At 39.8% G+C, this 22,005-nt stretch overlaps 1 protein-coding gene across 3 annotated transcripts in view; it reads left to right on the forward strand.

Annotated features, from left to right (window-relative positions):
• The first annotated feature begins 329 nt into the window (after window positions 1-329).
• Window positions 330-22,005, forward strand: part of NRCAM (neuronal cell adhesion molecule) — a 153,750-nt gene continuing 132,074 nt past the window's right edge. For all 3 annotated transcript variants that reach the window (XM_025208975.1, XM_025208982.1, XM_025208970.1), the window contains exons 1-2: window positions 330-405; window positions 9,035-9,127. The gene's annotated coding sequence lies outside the window, so the exon portion shown is untranslated. The remainder of the gene's footprint in view (window positions 406-9,034; window positions 9,128-22,005) is intronic.

The following is a 22,005-nucleotide window of genomic DNA, read 5'->3' on the forward strand; positions in this document are numbered from 1 at the left end:
ACAGAAAATGTTTGACCCCAGATGTGCTTCAATTCCACATTACTGTTTTTCTAGACACATTCTTCATTTTTTAACAACCCAAACCAGTTATGTATTGTAAGTTGTCAGTTCTTTAATAAACATAATTTCACCTACTTTTATTCTGTTATTCATCAGTGGTATAATTTGAATGAATGTGGAAATCAAGTATCAGATTCTAAATATCATGAGTAAAATCCTGATCCTATTGAAGTCAATGGGAGGTTTGCTACTGACTTAAGTAAAGTGAGAATTTCACATTAATGAAGTTAGAATTAACCTTAATTTTTCTTGTTTAAATTTTAGATTTTGATCCTCAAAAAGCAAGAAGTGTTTTACTTGATCATTGATGTGAGTCGTAGGATGGAGATTCCAGAATTTCTCTAGGTAGCCTGTTCCAGTGCTTGACCACCGTCCTGATCTCTGATGTAAATTTCCCCTGCTGCAGCTTGAGGCTGCTGCTCCTAGTCCTGTCCCCTACAGACACCGAGAAAAGCCCATCTCCATCCTTTCTAATCACCCTTCAGATATTTGAAAACTGTTATCAAATCCCACCTCAGTCTTCTCTTCTCCAGGCTACGTAACCCTTGTTCTTTTAGCCCTTTCAGTACTGAATAGAATGGAAGAATTACTTCCCTTGATTTGCAAGTGACATTCCTGTTAATACAACCCAGTATGCTATTGGCCTTTTTTGCAACATGAGTAAACTGTTAGCTCATACATGCCTTATTGTCCACCAGAACCCTAGGTCCTTCTCTGCAGTACCACAACCAAGCCAGTCATTCCCTAGTCTATATTTGTGTATGTGGTTATTCTGCCCCAAGTGCAGGACTTTGTACTTGTCCTTGTTGCATATCACTTTGTTGATTGTGGACCATTTCAACAGTCTATCCAGGTCATTCTTGATCCTAGCCCTGCCCTCGGGAGCAGCCACAGTTCCACCTAACTTGGTGTTATCCACAAATTTAATAAGCATGCAATGAATCCCACCATCCAAATTATTAATGAAGATATTGAACAATAAAAGAACCAAGGCAGACCCATCGTGATCCACTTGATGCCTTTTCTCAACTAGCTATTCAGCCATTGAGAGCTACTTGCCAAGTACGATGATAGCCATTTATAAATCCACCATACAGTACTTTCTCCTCACCTGTATTTCCTTAGTGTGACATTTAGCGAAAATGTCAAGGGGGGCAGTGCCAGAAGTTTTGCTAAAATCAAGGTATATCACATCCACTGATCTCCCCTCATCCATATATCCTGTCATTTTATCACAGAAGGAAATCAGACAGGCAGGACTTGCTCTTGGTGAATCTATGCTGGCTGTTCCTGATCGCCTTGTTCTCCTCCAGGTGCTTCATAGTAGATTCCTTGAGAACCTGCTCCATGATCTTTCCAGTTACTGAGGTCAAGCTGACTCATCTGTAATCCCCTGGATCCTCTCTCTTCCCCTTGTTAAAGATGGGAGCTTTGTTTACCCTTTGCCAGTCATCTGGGACCTCATCCGACCTCCATGAGTTAACAGAAATGATGGTCAATAGCTCCGAAATTACCTCAGCCAATTCCTTCAGTACCCTTAGGTGCATTTCATCTGGCCTTGTCAACTTGAAAGTATCTAGCTTCTCTAAGTAATCCCTAACCTATTTTGCCATTACGCTAGGCTGTTTTTTTCCTTCCTTATCTCTGCTGCCTGCTACATTCATCACCTGGTAGCTTTCTCTATTTGTGAAAACTGAAATTAAAAAGGCATTAAATATTTCAGCAATTCCTGCATTTTCCATGGCTAGATTGGTCTTCCCATTTTGTAAAGGGCCTATGGAATCCCTGGTCTTCCTCTTACTTTGGACATACCTATAGAATCCATTTTGATTGCCTTTTATGTCCTTTGCCATCTGCATCTAAAATTGTGCCTTGGCCTTCCTAATCCCTGCAACCTTTCCCCCTGCATGTTTGTGCAATAATCTTATACTCTTCCCTATACTATATATGACCAAGTTTCCACTTTTTATAGGATTATTTTTTGAGTTTCAACTTCTTGAAGAGATTGCTGTCTAGCCAGGCAGTTCTCGTATTGCATTTCCTGTTCTTCTGCCTCATCAGAATAGCTTTCTCCTGCACCCTTACAAGAGCCTTGTGAAAGGTACAGTCAGCTCTCCTGGACTCCTTTTCCTCTCAGATTTGCCTCCCAGGGGATAGTGCCCATCAGGTTTCTGAGTTTAGCCCTCTTATGTGAAATAAGGACTGTTTAGTTAGCTAGCCAAAACTGTGGGCTAAAGCAGAGGTTGTTAACCTTTTGGGGCTATTGCAGACTGCTGCTTACAACCTGGGCCCTGCTATGGGCCACCAATCTCTGCATCCCTCTTCCTGTGCCCTTCTCATGGCCCTTTCCCTGATCAGCAGATATTGTGGAACCAATAGATGGAAAAAGGCAGTTAATGGTAATGGGACCCTGGGGACACCTCCTGTTCTGCAGTAGAGGGAATAAACTGAACATGGCAGTAGGACCCTGGGGACGCCTCCACTCCTGCTCTGGTTGGAGTGTGCTGCTGATTTCCCCAACCTGGTGTGAGCTGGATCAGATCTCTTCATGAGGTGGGTCCAGTTCACAGGATGTAGGTAGCTGGCATTCAGAAATAATCAGGTGGCTTGCAAAGCCTCCCCATCTGCTCATTCCTCATAGCAATCCACATGTGGTTGCTGCAGGTGTTCACCATTGTGAAGAAAAGTAGTTCACAAAAAAGAGACTTATTACAGGGACTTTTGTTCAGTCACTAAAGTCTTTGAAACAATTTTATTAATGAAGTTAAACTTTTTAGAAAATGTTCTCTTTATCGTAAATGCTTCTTTGTATAAGAAAACAAGGCTATCTTGATATTAATTATCAGTCATGTTACAGTGGTTCAGTTGTGTACAGATTTTTTCCCTTCCAACAATTTCCTCTTTTTGTAACCTCTAACTCGCCTTTTTCATTACAAGAGGACATTCCCAGGTATTGTTTGTTTTTCAGAATCTGAATTTTTTTTAGAAATGTGCATTAAATAATGGCTGTAGTTGAATTCTTTGCAGTGTACTACTTTTTTTTCTTCTGAGTTATTTATACATTGCCTTTTGTGTATCAGATCATGCAGTATAGTCTGTCATGTTTGTAATAACAGTTTTGAGATTAAAGAATATTTATACTGATGTCTAAGACACAAAATGTTTGCTACCCTAACCAGCCAGTCTCTGCAAATGTTAGCTTAAAAGGAGCCAACCCAATAGATGTTGACTAATGTATTGATGTTCAATAACGTAAAACTGGACAGCACCCTCTAGATCAGAATACATTCTCATTATAAGCAATCATTTCACATAAAGCTGTTCATAAGCTGATCAAGCTTTTCAAAGCTATTTAGTATTTATGCCTCCACCACTTATGTTGGATGGCTTTTCCTAACCCTCACTGTTGTGGTTAGAAACCAATTTCTAGCCTAAAATTCCAGATGAGTAATTTATACCAATTTATTTATGGGCTGGCATTGTATTTTAGCTTAGGAAGGTATCCTCCCTGGTGTTTATTCTCTTAATCTTTTTGCAGAGAGCAATCGTATCCCCTGTCATCTTTCATTTTACTGAGCTAAATGAATCAAGCTCCCTCACAAAGCTTGTTTACACCATGGTGGCAGTACACTACAGCCAGAATGGCCCTGAGCACACCCATCCTTCCCACTAGTGCCACAGTCAAATCTCAAAGTATGCTGGCAAGAATGCTTTGCTGTCTTTCCCAGTGGCTGCTCTCAAGCACACCAGAAACCAAGGTCTTGAGAGCTGGCACAGAGGAATCCCCCTGAGCAGACTCACAGGTGCTCTTTGCAGTCTGGAACATATCAGCAGTAGTGAGTGGGTGGGATGTTGTCAGAGGCGTCTCATTGTCAGCTCAGTGCTGTCACAGTGGACATATGCCTTTAGTCTCCTCTTGTCAAATAAGCCGTCCCTTTTCTTTATCATCTTTGTAAACTCTCTCTACACATGTTTCTATTTCAGTTTCTCTCTCAAACTTGGGGAACCACAATTGTACCCAGTAATCCAGATAAATGCCTTCTACAGTGGCATTAATGCTTCAACTGGAAATGTCTTTGCCAACATATCATAGGCCTGCATTTGCCTCTTCGATGGCCATAACACCTTGGTTATGTTCATAATCATTCTGTTATTGACTGATTACAGCCTGTTCCTTTATTTTCTCCTCCTCCTTTTTTCCCAACTGATGAGCATTAATGCCATCTTACAGTGGAAATTGTTATTGTTAGTCCCTAAGTAATAAGACTGCATTTTGTGCTATTAGATTTCATCCCCTTTCTATTATTCTAGTCCTCAAGCTCAACCAGTTCCTCCTATAGTTTATTTTGATCTTTGCCTCCAAATTTTCTCTTCATCTGATTTCATTGGCATGTTTGTGCGCTCACTTTGTTAATGAAAATGTTAAAGAAGATTAGTTCCAACACTGCTTGGGGAACTTCTGTAGTAACACTGCTCCCCACTACCTTTTAGCACAACCCATTACTGTCTGTAGCTAATTTCTTATTCGCCTTAGGATCTCCTTGGTATCTAATTTCCCATGTGACACCATACCACTTGGGTATGCTTTAGTGATTCAGGTTTCCATTTTCTGCATTTGTATTGTCTAGAAAATCACTAATCAATGAAACATAGCAGGTAAGTCTGGCACAATCTACCTTTTGTAAACTGCTATCTTATTTTCTAAAATAAGAAAATGATTGTCATCTTTAATAATTTTCTCTGTGTTCTAAAACACTGCACTATTGAGGTTATATGGTGCCTGGACCACTTTTTTCTGGATTAAATATGTGCAGTTTTTGCTATTCCCCAGTTACGTGGTACCATATGTATTATAGATTTGTTAAAACTCCTTGCTGAGAAACTTTAGTTTCATATTCCAGATCTTTCATTATTCAAAGATGGATGTTGTCCAGAGTGCATTAAGCTCTTTTGAGTTTTGCTTCAGTCTCTGGTGGAGTAAGTTCTTTTTCAGTATCTCATTCCTATTAGCAACACTGTCTTTGCCCCTTTTTTCAATATCATTTTCCTTTTTGGAAAATCAGACAAGTTCTTGAACCATGCCTAGATTGTTTTTATCTTGGCCTCATCATTATTTCATCACTGCCTCATGGCTTCTTTCCCTTTGTTATTTAGTTAGGTGACTGAGGAATATTTAACTCTTTGTTTTAGTTTCCCTTGCAAGAACCAACTGGGCCTGATTTTTTTGTGACAATTCTCACATTATTCCTTTACTTACTGGCAGCCAAGATGTATTTTTCTTTGCTGATAAATCCTTTTTCTGGCATTCCTTTTGGGATCTTACTTCTCCCATCCTTACAGGGGTAGCCATTCTGAAGCCTTTCCCTATAGGCAGGGATCTACCAAATTCATGGCGGAAGTGGGGTGCACTGTGGCAGGTTTCCTTGCTGATTTGGTGGAGGTGCCCCACTTGCAGCTTGCTTCTGCTTAGCTGGGCAATGAAAACTGGTTTTAAAAATGGCTCTGTTTTTGCCTCCCACCACTGATTGGCTGAGGGACCCTGGATGGCCCTGCTGTTTGCTGCTGACTGGAAGGGAGGCAAAAAAGTCACCATGTTTAAAACCATGGTTTTAGCTTCCCTGCAGGGGAGTGGGAAGCAAGGGGCGCAGTGCATGCGGTGGAACGGGCAAGATTAAAGGAGCCACTGTGCACTCTACTTCTGCCGTGAACTCAGTAGGTCCCTATTTATACGTTGTTTTCCTTTGATTGAGATATGAGTTCCAAAGACTTTTTGTAGTAGGGATAAAGTATTGTTTTTGGTTTCTCCTTAAGACTTGAGGAAGGGCACATGATGCCTGAAAGCTTATCCAACAGCTGTCATAACTGTACAGTTGGTCCAGTAAAAGATACCACCAAAAACCCTTGCCTTATAAAGCAATATGTTTATGTGTCTTTTTGCACATATGACCTAAAGAAATTCCCAAATTTAAGACATTGAACTCTTCCTAACAATTGACTTCAGTAACAAGCTCATTTAATTTCTCAAAGTCTGCTCTTTTGAATTGAAATCTCAGCTGCAGATGTTTTAACGTAAATGAATGATAAAAAGGAATCAGTTTGCACTTCTTTGACCCGTTTGCCGTATACTTTCCAGACAAATAAAATAGACACAGTCCCTGTTCAGCTAACTAAAATAGAGGTTTTCTGGTTCATGAAAAATGTCTTTTTGATATTCAGTTGTGGTCTCAATCAGTTTTTTCCTTTTTTTTAATTACCACCAATCAAAAAGTAAAAAAAAAAAAAAATTTCTGAATCAAAATAGTCTTCCCTAAGTCCAGAGTCACCTAGGTGAAATTAACTTTATTGTCAGTGTTACCACCAGGAGCAGCAATGAAGCTGATAAGATCATCACATTAATTGAGAATCTGCTCAGAGCTCCCAATTTTCTGTGGTCACATTTGGGTAAGGGTGGGCGAAGCGGGCAGTATTCAATTCAGATTCAGCCCAATTCAGGAGACAGATTTGATTCGCTGATTCAGATCACTGTCCTGATTTCGATTTGGCTGAATCTGAAGATTCGATTCTGATTTGGAGAATCAGTGATTCAGCCATAGACACAGCTTTATATGTTTTTTGTACCTACCTCGAGGTACCAGGAATGGCTTGTGAACGCTGAGATGGTGGGGCAGATGGAGCCATTTCTGGTACACTTCTGGGTCCCCCCAGGCCCAGGAGGCACCAGTTGCTGAGTCACAAGGCAGGGGGGTCCCCCGTGCGCTCCGCAGTGGACCCGGAAGTGGACCAGATGTACTTCTGGTCCACTTCTGGGTTCATCGCCAAGCAAGCGGGTGCCCCCTTGCACTCCCGTGAGATGCTCCATCTGCCCCACCATCTCAGTGTCCATGAGCTACACTTGGTGCCTCGAGGTATGTAGAAATAACATATAAAACTGTGTCTATGGCCAAATCGTCAAATCTCTTTGAATCAAATCGGAGGCTTCTGATTCAATTTAGAGAGATTAATGGGTCTCCTGATTTGATTTAGATTTGGAGATTCGGCCGCCAAATTGGGCTGAATCTCCTCTAAATTGAATTGATGACCGAAGCTTTGCACAGCCATACCGCTGGGAATCAGGTGGCCTGGGACACAAGCTGTCTTGGAAAGTCCTTGGATCCTCAGCCTAGAGTAGTTCTTGAGATGTCACAGACCTGAAGAGCCCATTCCAGGACTTTGAGGCTTTGTCTTAGCTCTGCAGCAGGGAGCGTAGACAACCTGAGAACACTAGTCAGTTAGGACTTCCGTATTATAGCCAGGCAATCTGTGTGGGCAGCTGCTCAAGAACTGCAGACCTTGAATTGTATGGATTCTTGCATCTGGGAAACCCATCCATTGAAGCTGTCACACTGCCAGAGTCTTAGAGCCCTATCAGCATTTCAGGGAAATAGACAATTTTTTCCCATCACTTCAGGTGTTAAACCAGGAATGATAGTTCAAGCTGAAAAATTCTGAGCAAGTAAGTCCTAGAAGTCCAAGAGGCTAACTTAATCTGGGAATTTCAGAGTGTGTAGGCTTTTTGCTGTTGAGCTGGAAGTGGAGACTGTTAGAGTTAGGGATCTCTGAGTCTCAGAAAGACGGGGAGTGGAACCTGGGCATGGCTGGATGCCCCAAAACTGTAGGGTCAGGTAGAGGGTTGGATCCCCAGTAATCTTACAGGATCCCTGCAAGTTGTCTTCTGATTGTTCTAAAATGGTCAAACCCCAGATGTTTTGGGCAGAATAGTTTAGTTCCAGCATAGTGACATTTTGTTGGAAAATCTCTTAGTGCAGTCTAACTGTGATGTGAAGCTGTGATGCACAGGAAAGCAATGAACACATGTGGGTTTGAGATGGGAGAAAAATAAAAGAAATCTTATAAATAAGATTATAAGGATATTCAGGTGGAATGTGTATGTACTTGATGTCATAATATATATAGACCAACTTCCTCTCTAGTAACTGGCTCTAATCATATATATGGACAGTCCTTGAATCTTATCTTATTTTGCTTTAGAATATTTGACATATGAAATTATTGCAGAATGTAATACCTAGATCTGTGCCACAAAATCATTATTCTGTTGGCTAAATGTATTTAATTGCATCACTTAGTTCCATGTGGTTTTTGGGACGTAGTTTTTCTGTACATTGGCTTAAGAGAAGAAATAGAAATCGTAGGCCCCCTCTACGCATTACAGGTATTGTGCAATTAACAGAAACCAGCTACATGTGCAGAGTTACCTATCATGCCATAAGAAGCTCAAACCAGCTATAAAGTTAGACCTTGAAAATGTATACTAACATTATAGCTGGTTACTGTTCAGCTTTAAATTGCACAACTAAGGCAGATGCTGGTTTGTGTTAGCATGCCACCCAGTGTCAGAACCAGCTGCCACCATATCCCATCCTTGGGATTTTCACGCACCACAAACCTGGGAGACCACGGTAACTAGGACCTCTCGGCACCAAGGTATTCACACACCACCAGGGCTGGGAGATCATGGCAGCTGAGTCTCCCAGGCTCGGGGGGGCATGAAATGCCCCCGCAGCTGGGAACTCCTCAGCTGAGTGGGCTGTCAGCTGTAGGAGCTTGCTGGTGCAGCAGGAGCCCAGGATTGGTTTCTTTCTGCACTGGCAATAAGGTGTGATGGAATCTAATGTGCAATCCCACAGTCATGCTTCTTACTATGCACATGTGGCATGGCAGGAGGTGCAATTGTGTGGATTGTGCATTAGATCCCATTGCACCTTTACCTGCACATGTAGAGGGGTCCTTAATTGAGTCCATATTAAAATACTGTTTTGAATATATTTTTATTAAAGCTACATTGTATTTATTGTTTCAAATATATCAAGATACATCTGTGATACTAAGACATAGCAGGTTATCAATTAGTATAATGTAATGAGAAGGATTGTGGACTTATTTAAACGTCTCATATTCCAAATTATTTTTTCAGGCCAAGCAGTAACATAAAGAAGAGCTGTAGTAGAAGAGACAAGGAAAAAAGAAAAGCAGAGAAATATCTTGTTCTCAATATATTTATACACGGGTAAGATGATTTGTATTTTATTTGAAAGTTTTACCAATTTACCTTACCAATTTCTACATAATCTTTTTTCTATGTAGTTATAAAACACCCTGATAGTGTTGTCTTAGTAAAATGGTAATGTATTTACTTGCATTTTGAAACTTGATAGTGTAAAATGTTTATGACAAATATAAATTAAAAAATGTCAGTTCTACTAAAGATCTTGGATCAAATCTGTTAAAAAAGGAAGTTAGCATTGTATTATGACTTCTGTTGAAGAAGTTACTCAGTATTAAACTATGATGTTCATAGAAACTGAAGATTTGCAGGATGTGCGTATTATAAAAAAAACTTTTCCTCTTACCCCATTTGTTTTTGTGATGGTGCCATCATGGTTTCTTCGGTCCCATGGTTTAGGTCATGAGAGTAAAAAGTCTGTTTTGAAGACAGCTTTGATTTTGCTTTCTGTTCTTTTTGCATCTGCACTTCATAGATCTTTTGACACTGGAATAGAGATAGCCTTCCTAGAATTGAACAGTTTCTGAATAGTCATTTGTGTATTCATATATGACTCTTATAAAAGAAAAATCTTATTTTGAGATCTTGAATACAGTACTATGCACTGTCTGTTGGAACAGACCCTATTTATCTTGTGTAATTCATAAGAGTGGGTGGCTGCATGGTGGTTTATCTCTTATAGAGATGTGTTTCAGAGGTTTTCCCTACTTGAAAAAATGCATAGTAGATTTAAGAAGAGAAAAGAAGGAGCTGCATAACAAAAACCTTTAATTTCTTGAATCAACTTGTGTTGCTGCTCTTTCATTGAGGGCTAGCTACTGTGCTTTTAACTACTGTGGGGTAACTAGCAGGCAATTACTGCATACCAACACATGTTTAGTAAATCCCAAACCCCTTCTATGTTGTTGTAGCTAACTGCCTTCCCAACATTCAAATCAGACACAGGTACCTGCTTCCCAGCAATAATGTAGCCTTACTTACTTTTGGCGCTCTGATATTTTCTGTAGTTTGAAAACTTATGTATTAATGCCCAGGTACAAGTGCATAGACAGTTTAAGTGCAGGTGGAAGACAATTGATGCATTAGTCACTTTCAGTAAAAAATAATATTGACTTAAATTTTTTAAGTTGTGACTGTAAAACAGGTTGTGGAATGCCACAGACCCAAAGACAGAGATGAATACACAATTATGTGATTTGATTGATGAAAACAAAGCTCCAAATAACCTGTAACATACTGATACATATAACCTTAGTAATAGACCTCAATGAAGAGAACTTTGGGCATTGATAAGTAGACAGGAGAGATGGGGAACTGCTCTACTGCAAATGCATGACAGCTTTGTTCCAGAGGCTGGTAAACTACTCGACCCAGAAAGGTCCATCATAGACTGTACAAGAGAATGGACTGTAACCCGGGGGGCAATTATTTGGGCCTGGGGGACACATAGGGAGTTTTGTTGAGTTGTTGCAGGTGGGGTCAACACCCCACCCCAGGCAACAATTCATCAAAACACCCTATGTGGGATGGGGTTGCAGGTGGGACCAGTGTTTTGGAGCGGGATGGATGGGTGAGGCTGGGATAACGGGGTAGGATCGTGGAGCAGTGACAGTGCGGGCCCAGGCCCTGGGGCAGAGCCGCAATCGACTGCCCACAAGTCCCTGCCCTGTAGAGGGGTGTGGGGGGGCATGTATATGTGTATGTTGGGAGGGGAGCTGCTTGGGTGCTGTTGCACTTAGGAAGTGGGTTTTTAAAGCTAGTACCCCAAGAATTGACACAATACCCAGTTGATCAATAGCAGAAAGGCTTTAATAACAATACCACAGCAAACTTATAAAACCAAATGACAGAAAAAGACTCCTTCCCAAAATAAAATGAGCTACTCCACAAAGTCCTAGTACATATTTAGCAGCAATAGTGTTCCCTCCCCAGTGCCGGCGAAGGAAGCTGGTCCAATCTTAGCATGCAGTTTGTCTACTCTTGTATCAGTAAGGTATTATATTTTCCCTGTGGCCTGAGCATGACTGTACAAAGGAAGTCATGAGTACAAGCGAGCTTTTAAGAAAACTTTCTGGTACTTTGAAAACATTTCAGATCTCTACGTGATTTTTTTTGGCAGTTTGGCAAAAACAATTATCATTAGAGGGAATAACTGCAGTCATAAAATAGTTTGATAAAGTCTATTACAGTTACACACACAAACCCATACAACCACATTTCCCCTGTCTTTAGTTATCCTCTGCATTCCAGATGTAATATAAATAGAACCAAAAAACCAGAATGAGGTGCTCTGTAACAGAAGGTCTGTGTTCATTCTTCAGATGAAAGGTTGTTCAAAGTAAGCTTCTAATTCATGAAAGTGCTCCCTGTAGATGATTTTGTTCTAATTATAGAATAAGAATTGGATTCAGGCTCTGTTCCTTCTGTGAATAAACTAAGATCATTTTATTTAAAGTATCTCCATTTTCTAAGGTAAATAGAAAAAAAACGAAGAAAAGATTAAAGATGTCATACTGCCACATAAACCTGACCCAACAAAGCACATAAGAACATGCTTAATTTCACAGGTAACTTATACTTGGGTCCTGCTTCAGGAGAACATTCATGAAAACGTTTTCACGCGTATTATGATTAAACAGAGGCTTAAATTCCAGGAGTGAGTGGAGCTAAAGAATCTGCACAACAACGTAGTGTTAAGCATATTTACATACTTCTTGAATACGAGTGGACATAAGCAAATGATTAAATGCTTTCTGAACAGGACCATTAAGCATGTAGTTAACTTTTAAATCAATGAGAATTAAACACATACTTGTACAGATTCAGCTGTGTGCATTTGCTGAATCATGGCCACAATATCAAGCAGTACCTTGATTTGTAAAGGCACTAAATAAACTAAGATTAATTTGTACAGTACCTTAATACATTCATCCTGGAAAGTCCAGTATATCCTGGCTTCTTCCCGTTCTTCTGGTGTCTATGGGCCTTTCCTCTGCTGCTTGACCTACAAGTCTGTCTGTAGCCCTGATTGGTGAATCTTGACCTGCATTGAAGTAATTGATTTTGGGGTTTTGCTCTAAAGTGGGGAGGCTGGAGTCGTGATTTCACCACTGGTGCTTAGTATGAAGGTAATGAGGCATAGTACACAGTTCCTGATGTCATAATTTTCATACTACTGCTTTGCTTAAAGGAGTAATCATGGTAAACAAAGATATAGTGGAGAGAGAGATGAGGAACAAAATGGGAGCAGGAAAGAAAATATTTTGAGATAGGTAAAACACAGGATGGACTATAAAATATAAACAGTCTATAATGGAAGAAGTTTTAAAATATAGGAGCAGTATATATGAACAAAGGTTAATGTGGCAGAGGAAGCTTCCACAGTATTTTCTCGTTCTTTATATTTTAAAGGATGGTGGACAAGCTTGATACAGAATTTGAAATGCATGTTTATTGTAGGATCAAATGGATTAAAGAAATATTCAGTTTAGGTTTTTCAGACACTATTTTTTTAAAATATGATACATTAATCCCTCTTTAAAAAGCAGATCTGCTGTTCAGGAACCTTAATAGAGATTCATTATTGCCGTTTTCTTCATTTCATTTTCTCATTTCCCAGTTTATTATACTTTCTTTAACTTACGAATGGCAGATATTGATATTGCTGAAACTGCTGCAAGCTTGAATGAATTCCTTGCCTCATGAAAGATGCAGGAGATTGTATAGGAGCCATAGGGTTAATTTTGCCTTCAGGGGAAAGATTGGAGTAAAATATTTTATAGTTATCCTTGAAATATAGGAAGAAAAAAGGATAATTAGATGATAAGCATCTAGGCCCAGGTGGATTGCATCCTAGAATTCCAATGAAGTACCATATTAAAAAACCAGTCACTACAAAAGGTAGGATTATTTTAACCTGGTATTTCAGCCTAGGGAAAAACAGGCATCTGAATATAATCTTTTTTTTCAAAAACAGTCTTGACCAGACATGTACTCAAAGGACCTATTGCTCCCTGAGGCACAGATTTTGATGCAGCATTAAACCAAACCTCTCTCTCTTCCAGCTGCCAGGCACGAGGCTATGTTTCCCTTGCTCTTTCCATCCTATTTCAGGGTTCATAGTGGGTCTTGGATGATTTTACAGGCTAGTCCTAGATGCATATGAAAGCACCCCAGTATTGGGAGGTTGATACATACCCAGATATTGTGGATAACATTGCCAGAGTTTATTAATCTCCATTTTATGGCCTACATAAGCATTGAGGAAAAAAATGCAACGAAATATAGTACCAAAGGAAACTACGGATTGTACCTACATTATACACTTGATAAGGAATCTCTGTAAATAAATCTGAGTCTGTGTTGTGGAACCTTTAGAAACACTGAATTTGTCAGAGTTTTCTACGTACATATGAGCTCATGCTTCCAGTTCCTTCAGTTCAGAGAGTGCTGAAGTGATAAACAAAGAAGAAGCAGTGAAGAGAATTAATTCGGATTTCAGAAAAGCTTTTGAAACTATAGCACAAAAGATCAGCTTATAAAGTCAGTTGGAAAAGGACCACTGGAATGGATTATATAACAGGATACAAGGGACAAAAGATAGCAGCTCAAGGTAGGGAAAAATAAATTGGTTTCTGGAAGTATCTGTTTTTTAGTATTATGTATAGAAATGGGGTAAAAGAAGATACAGTTTCTCAAACTACTACATTTCTTTCATGGATGTGTAGAGGAGTTAACAAAAATAAATGTAAAGAACTACTAAATTCAGATTATCTGGAAAGATTTATGATACTGAATTTCATTAAACAGTGTAAAATATGTTGACTAATGGCGGTAAGGACCATAAATACTGTACACTTTTAGTATTTTGAGGGTCCCATCTCTCATTCAAAACTGACCTTGTTTTGTGTAAAACATAGCTAAATCTTTAACAACACAATCATTTAAAAAACAACTTGTTGTGTGGTATGGTATATATAACCAGCTAGGAAGGATAATACAACACCACAAAATTAATTGTGCATTCCATATTTCAAACAAACTGTATGTTAAAATGCTTTAAGACTACAAAAGTTAGTTATACATTATGACTTACTAAGCATAGGTCGGCTTAAAAGACTGGTATTTTTGTGAAAGAAAACATTTTTATATTCTTTTTCAAAAAGTTTATGCTCACAGAATTGACTAGGTGACAATGTGTTTAGAATTCAAATTTAAGACCATGATGCACTACTAATCACTGTGACTGCCACATCCTTCTAAGTCCTGGCATGATGTTTCACAGTGGCTGTAATATTGCCAGAGCTGCTTATCCCCACCATGGTTTCCTCATGATCTAGAGCTCAACTTCTGGCCCATGAGCCAATTGTAGCCTGTGGAGTCATCACACATGGTCCACAGGGCTCCCCAGGGGGTGGGACATTCAGAGGTGGGAGAGTGGTGGCCATTAATATGATTACCCTCCTGCCAACTTCTGAAACCCCAAGCCATGCATTACCAGTCACATCCAGGCCAGGCCCCCTCCCCCACATCTAAATTGGGACTGGTCCAAGCCTCCTCCCCCTGGCCCCAGGCCAGGTTGGAGCCAGGGTCAGGGTAAAGGTTAGGGTTTGACGAGCCCATTTTGGAGGTGGGCTATGACCTTTACCTTGCAGGATCAAGCCATTCCCCCTTTCTCCACACCCCTTCCCTTCACAGGGCTCAGTTGGGGCTAGGCTATACCCCCTTCCCCTTTTGGGGGCTGGTGTGGGGGTGGGAGCACACCCCTTCCTTTTCCCCAACGCCATGGGGCCATACCATGCCCCCTTTTCCCAGTGGAGCTGGGCCCCCTACCCCCCATCCCCCTGGCCCATTGGCCAAGTCACATCCCCTTTCTCCTGCAGAGCCAAGCTGTGGGCCCCTACCCCCAAAGGGCCAGGCCATTCCCCTTTTACTCTGGGCCTGGTTCCAGGTGGGCTGCCCCTCACCGCTCTCTATATGGCTGGATGATGCCCACCATGCTGGCCCCAGTGTCGGATTGAGACCACTGGCAGTGCCAGATCTGGCCCCCACAGATGGACAGGGCACCCCCCATCCAGCCTGCTGGGAAAAAAGATTGAGCACCACTGATTGAGAATATTTTCAAGGAAGCATAGAGGAATGGGTACCAAATGGTTCTAGGGTCAGGGAGTCATGTTTTTGACCTTCTGCTACTCTTAGCCACCCACAGATGCATTCTGACCATCTCAGCTCTGTAGGGACTAGCTCATGATGGAACCTTCCTTTAAAATAATGACAAAGCTCACTGTACAGGATATAGGACCTCTCATCATGGTATAGTTTGTACTGTAAAACCCTTTTTACACATTTTATAGTTAATATGTCAATGTTCCCTTTTAGTCTTCTTTACCCCATTTTTTTCAGAGGAAAGTGGGGTCTGTACATTTGCTTTACCTTCTTACCAATCTGTTTCTTCTTTTTCATGCTAATCACAATATTTCCTGCCCTTATAATACCTTGCAGAGAATTGTGGCCTACTTGATATTCAAGATATCCATTTCTTCTTTCCTGTCTTTTCCTTCTCAACTACAAGAAGTTTAGTGTGTTTCTGGGCATGTTCACATTGCCACCAATCATGGTAGAGAGCACTATATTAAAGCACAGCAGCACCCTGCATGTCATAGCCCTCCCCCATAATGTACCACATTTATTCAAATATAAGACAACTCCGAATATAAGATGGCCCCCCATAATTCGATTCTATATATGGAAAATGTATAAATTTGTTACAATTTCTCAGTATAGAATCTAATTATTGGAGGTTTGCCTTGAATTTGTTCCCTTCTCACTGCTACAGAAGGGAAAATAAATATGGGGGGAGGGTCAAGTAGCCCTCTTGTCCTTTGCCCTGCCTTAACTTCTTCCTTGCACAGCCCTTTCTCCTCCTCCTACCTTAATGTCAGACCCTGCTTGTCCTGAGTATGTGGAAGTGAGGGGCAAATTGAAAACACGGACCTTGAAATAAACATATCTTTACTAATTTGCATATATGAAAATTATTACAGCTTTCCATAGACTTCATTCATCTTGAACTGATTCATTTTATCTTTTTGAAACTGCTGTAAATTTTCACAGAAGTACTACTTAAACACACTTTTAAGCAGCACATTTGTACCTACTTATGTATAGTATAAACTATGCATTATATTATTCCAAAGCCAAAAAGGCACAGGCTCAATTACCATAGAATTTATTGTGCTGGGTCCCAGCAGAATCGGAAGCTTTTCAAGCTATGGTCACCCCATAGCATAACACTGCTCTGTGTGTGTGTGTGTGTATACTCTAGATTACCACCCCCCCGATCCATTTGCTAATTAGCCCCCACTCATGACTGGACCTGGGTGTTCTCATGTGTCCTGGGATCCTCCAAGAATTGATATGCAGATGAGACATAAGGCAACCTGGTCTAGCTTCACCTCCTGGAGGCTGGGGCCAGATTAATTATATGCAACAGGTTGAGAGAGGGCTGACAAAGAGATTCTGGGTGAACTGTTTGGGGCTCTGTTTGATGATATTTGCCAGACATTTAAGGCTAGTCAAGAAACAAGAATCCTTGGAAATGTGAAAGTAAGGTGCAGCTCATCTGTTGGAGTGAGGAGGAAGTCAAAATGTATTCAATGTACTGGCTTGCTTTGAGTGGGAAAAAGAATCAGTACTGAGTGGGACTGCACGCAATGGTCACTACCCTACATCATATTCAGATAGGCTGCACTAGCCCACCCTGAATTTTGGAACTTAATTCAGAACTGATTTGGCCCTGGAAATAAAATTTCATTTAAAAAAAGTGGTAGTTTCCCATCAGTACGTTTGCCCAATATGTGCCATGCGTGTTGTAGTCATGTTCAGTGTTGGCTGCATTTAATCAACTTCATAATTGGCTTCCATTACTCAGCACATGCTGCTTTTAGCAGAAGTTTAATGATAGACAATGTATTTAATGAGGTTTCCTTGTATACAAATGTAAAATGAGGGGCTCTTTTCCCCAATGTTTATTGAGGGGAAATACCTCATTTTGTATTTGAGTTAATACAGTAATTTAACTGCTGTTTGTCACACGCTTAGTGTGCCTAACACTACGCATAATTACATCTGGTCTGAGAGCCTCTTGGCATATACCCAGTGCCACTTTAATGGCAGCCACATTTTTTTTGGCATTGGGTATACACAGAGTAGAAACGGAGTGGAGCATTCTTTATAGCACAGTACAGAGGTAATGTAGACATGAGTTTGTATCTTTCCTTCATTCTAGTCAGCAGGTTCCTTTGTCTCAATTCAGCTATGTCCCAATTCAGCAAGCCTTCCCCATTTTTCCCTGGAGAAATTTGCCTGTGTTTGTCCTGGAACACAAATATCCTGGGATACATGTGTACACAGAACGCCCTTCTAGCCTGGGTTTAGTGAGCAGCTGAATGCACAGTCACTTTTCTACTATTGATTCAGTAATGTAACCCTGAAACAACTGTTCAGACATGTTTTGCAATGTCCCAAGATAAACTGTTAGTACTACTTATTCTGTGAACCTCTTTTTAGGATTTATCCTGGGACAACACACATGGAAATGGTTTGTTCTAGGATAAACACAGGATCTGTTTGTAGCCTGTCTACTTTTTTGGACTAAGACACTGACACCAGGGGAGGGGAACTGTCCACTGTCCTCAATGAATTGTCAAGCCATAGAAAATAATTGGCTGGGAAAAAGATATCCTTATATTAATTCAACCAAGTTCTTGTGAAATAGGTACTGCAGTAATTAAAGGGAAAAAATTAAAGGTCAGGGATTGTGATTTAAGGAAGTAACTAGACAAAATAGCTGTACACTGAGAATGATTTGAATTTACCAAAGTAATACAAAGAGAAAAATATATAACATTCCAGGACGAAACTGGTAACAATATATGGAGTAAAAAAAATCATAAAGTATAACTTCATTTATAGTACCTTGAAAATCAGAACACAAGATGTTTGGTTTCTATTCCTCATGAGCCTCATAAAGCTGATCTACAGCTGAAAATTTTACTAGCAATTTACTAGGTAGTTACATTTATAGGAAGTACTTCAAAGGAAGTAGGGACTAATAGTAGTAAAAATGGATATTTGGCTGGTAAGAATGAACACTGTTGAGCCAGGGAAAAGGAAGAGAGATGTTGCTAGTATAGCATAAACTATATGGATGTTTTTATTAATATCCTAGTCCAGGCATCCTTTCTTACCCTTTTGTATGGTTATGTAGGCAAGTTTCTCCAGTTCTGAAGTAGATCTTAGCCTTCATTGTTACTGAAGGCCTCTAAATCTGGACCAGTGTAATGCAAGATGAAGCTCAGTTGTCTCAGTTCATTTCTTTCAAGCTCTTGGACAAATACCCTTGTGTTTTGAACATAGGAATAGAATTATGTACATCAAGCAAGCTATTTGTCTGAATTAGTGCGTCTGCTAGAGACAGCATCTGTTGCCTTGCATGGTTTCTACATAGCCCATAGGACACACATACTTTTTCCAGTTTATGAAAACTAAATGGATTTAATTGTGTGTGATATATATTTTAGTATTTTCTTAGACTCAACACAACTCTTTGAGTCTTTATAGGACCACCATACCATATTTAACAGCAAAGCTGGAAGAGTAGGAGGTATAGCAATTAGAGTATTTTGCATTGTAGTATTTTGTTTTCTTTAACATTTTTACCACTGTTGGTAAAATTTTTTCCAGCTTTCTCGTTATCACAGAGACAGGGTGTCATTATACAGAAATGTTTTGAATTTGGATTAGTTGAATTACTCATGATTTGGAATATCGTATAGGTCCTTCCATAGGTTCCCAGTAGGGGACAATAAAAATTGTTTATAGCACCATTATGTATTGCACATATGGCACAATATACTTATACAAGTACACTGGGATGTGTTTTTCTCATTCATGTATGTGTATAACTTCTGAAATTAAAATTAGAGTTTTCTGTTCCAAATGGAGACTTTATCCTTAAATAGTTCAGGTTTCACTGGAAATATGTCTTACATATTCATTTATGTTATATGTAATAAGACACTTATTTGGTATGAATATGTCCTTATTGAAGGGACGTCAGAATGCAGCAGTATGGTTCCACAAGTTGATTCAGCAAGGTGTTGACATTTGTCCAACTGTAGGCATGCAAGTAATCCCATTTACTTCAGTAGGAATACTCATATAACTAATAACTTGTGGTACTTTGGGCCTTAATGATCAGTTATTATTGAGACACTGTTGTCTTTTAAAGTGTATTTTGTTAATTGCAATGAGAGGTATATCACTTTAGTGGAATTAATGAGATGAGCAATAGAATGGTAAAAAAAAATATCACTAACACTTTGGATTTTTATCAGTTACATAATTCTGGATTCAATTCATTCACAAAAACTATTGCTAGAAAGAAAGACTTTTCACCCTGGTGATGTCAAAAATAGAAGGGGGGTGTAAAGAAAGCTACTAAATATATTTTTTTTTGTTAATTCAGTGCACAATTGGTTCTTGCTTACCTCCCTCATATAGTTCCCAGAAATATGAAGCACAGATGCTATTCACAAAACCTTCACAGTATGTGCTACTATCAGCTTTTTAACTTAAGGCCTTGTAAAATGAGTGTACTCACTACAAAAAAATGCTTTGTGTAGTCAGATGAAGATTAATCGCACACATTTACAAAGACTGATTTAAGCATTTTGTTGGTGAGTAATTTCTGACTAAGTCATGAATTTGTGGCTGATGTAAAACTGACTGGCATCTATGTTTAAAACTGCAAGGAAAGTAGATCAACAGCCTCAGAGTCAAAGCTTGCCCCTGCAGGAATTTGATGCTTGCCCACAGCTTCCTCAGAATTAAAGTTATTAAAAGTATAGAGTCTGATTCTTTTAATTGCTATTTGTGTGAGTAATTTTAAATCATGCATGTAGCTTCAGTGAAGTAAATGAGATATTCACATAAATAAATAATGTTGTGGAGAAGGACTGGTATCCTATACACTTTGTGGACTAGCTACAAACAGCCAAAATCATTTTAAAGGCCTACCACAAAAAATTCTATTATACTGATTGAAACAGTCATCACTGTCCTTTCTGTTATTGTTTCCCTTGCATTAATGCATGGATAGATAATGCATTTTGAAACTGAAATAGATTCACTTATTCATTTAAAGCATTATCTTTTTAGGAGTTGGCAAGAGATTTTATACAATATACTAGCTAATTGCCCATCACAAATGACGGAGCACTGCCACCCATCGCCCCACGCCGCCACTGTCTCCCAGGAGCAGGGGGCGAGATCCTTGCCCTGCTGGCCTCTTCATCCCACTTGCCCAGCACCTCATGCTGCCGCTGCCTGCAGTGAGCAGGGCAGGGAGCTGGCTTTGCACCCCTGCTCTGGCCACTCCGTTGCCGCCTCCTGTCTGGAACACTCTTGGAGCACTCTAATTGGTTGTTTCAGACAACCAATGAGAGCGCAAATAAAGCGTTACGGACAGACAGACTGCAGACTAAGGCTTTTATAATATTAGAATATTGGTACAAAAAGTAGTCCATAAAAAGCTTTGATGGCAAAGCGTCAAAATAAATTAATGTATAGTTGTTTTAAATAAGTATTGTACTTTCAGAAGTTTGAAGAACAGCAATTACATTGTCAAAAAAAAGGGAGGAAATGGACTAAATTTTGAGTACTCTATGGAGCCTCATTTACTTTCATGGGATGGCAAAAGTTTTATTGGCCCCAATATAATGGAGGTATATACCTAGATCTTGGAATTGCAGTGCAGCATTATTGCATAACTTTCCTGTATTATAATCAATAGACAGAAGCAATGACTCAAATCAATGAACAGGTGCAAAGTAGCTAACCAGAAGTATGAATCAGGGGAAAATTGCAAATGCTCTTATGGGAGAGTCTAGGAATATGTAAAGAGAGTCCAAATTTAACTAGACATGGTGGTGGGAGGAGTAAATAATGGCAAATGGAGTGCAACCAGCTCAAAACAGGGTTATTATCATACTCAAAGGTAATGTAAGGGTGGCCATGAACAACAAAAAATAGGTTGTAAATTGACATGGGCTGCCCTGTTTCAAAGTGTCTCCATATACTGGGTCCTTTTGCAGCAAAGCAAACATTCATACAGCCGTCAGGCTGTCTCTGCTGTTCAGCAGATACCACTTTTTAAAATAAATGCTGTGGTCCCAACACCAGGCAACACCTGACACCTAACAGTCAAAGTACTTAAGAAAAGATATGGCATGGGCAAGTGAGTTTGGTAGGTTGAAACAGAATCATTCACACAGAGAAACTAACAATGTAAGAGTAATGTAAGGCATGTGCATTTGTACCTTGGCAGATGTCTGTATTTATCCCTGTAGTTATGTGTGGTGAACTTGCTTTGGTTGCCCCTTCAATACAGTAGCTGCCTTTGACTTCTTCTGTATGAGACAGTAGTTATCCTGTGGGTATCTGTAAGATGCAGCATGTAGCAGACCATGGGTGGTCACACTATTGCATCCTGCTCTCCCCTTATACCCATTATACTGATAGCATAATTTTGCATATATTTCACAGCACAATTTACCAGTGGATTAGACCATCACTCCATCTCTTTTTAGTTTCTGTGGATTCAGTATGCATCTGCTCTACACAATTGGACCCAGCAATAGTTGGTGCTTCCTTCAACAGTTAACTTGACCAGACAGTTTTCCCTCTCTAATTTTGAGAAAAACTGGGTGAGGTGCAGTGAATCGCAGTGTTGTCTTTGATTTTAACAAGGCCAGAACTTTGCTCATTTTCTTTATCTTTGTTGTATTAAAACATCAGAATGACTGTTTGGGTATGAAATT

Source organism: Alligator sinensis, unplaced genomic scaffold (genome assembly GCF_000455745.1).
Source record: "Alligator sinensis unplaced genomic scaffold, ASM45574v1 scaffold297_1, whole genome shotgun sequence".
NCBI classification, from domain to species: domain Eukaryota; kingdom Metazoa; phylum Chordata; order Crocodylia; family Alligatoridae; genus Alligator; species Alligator sinensis.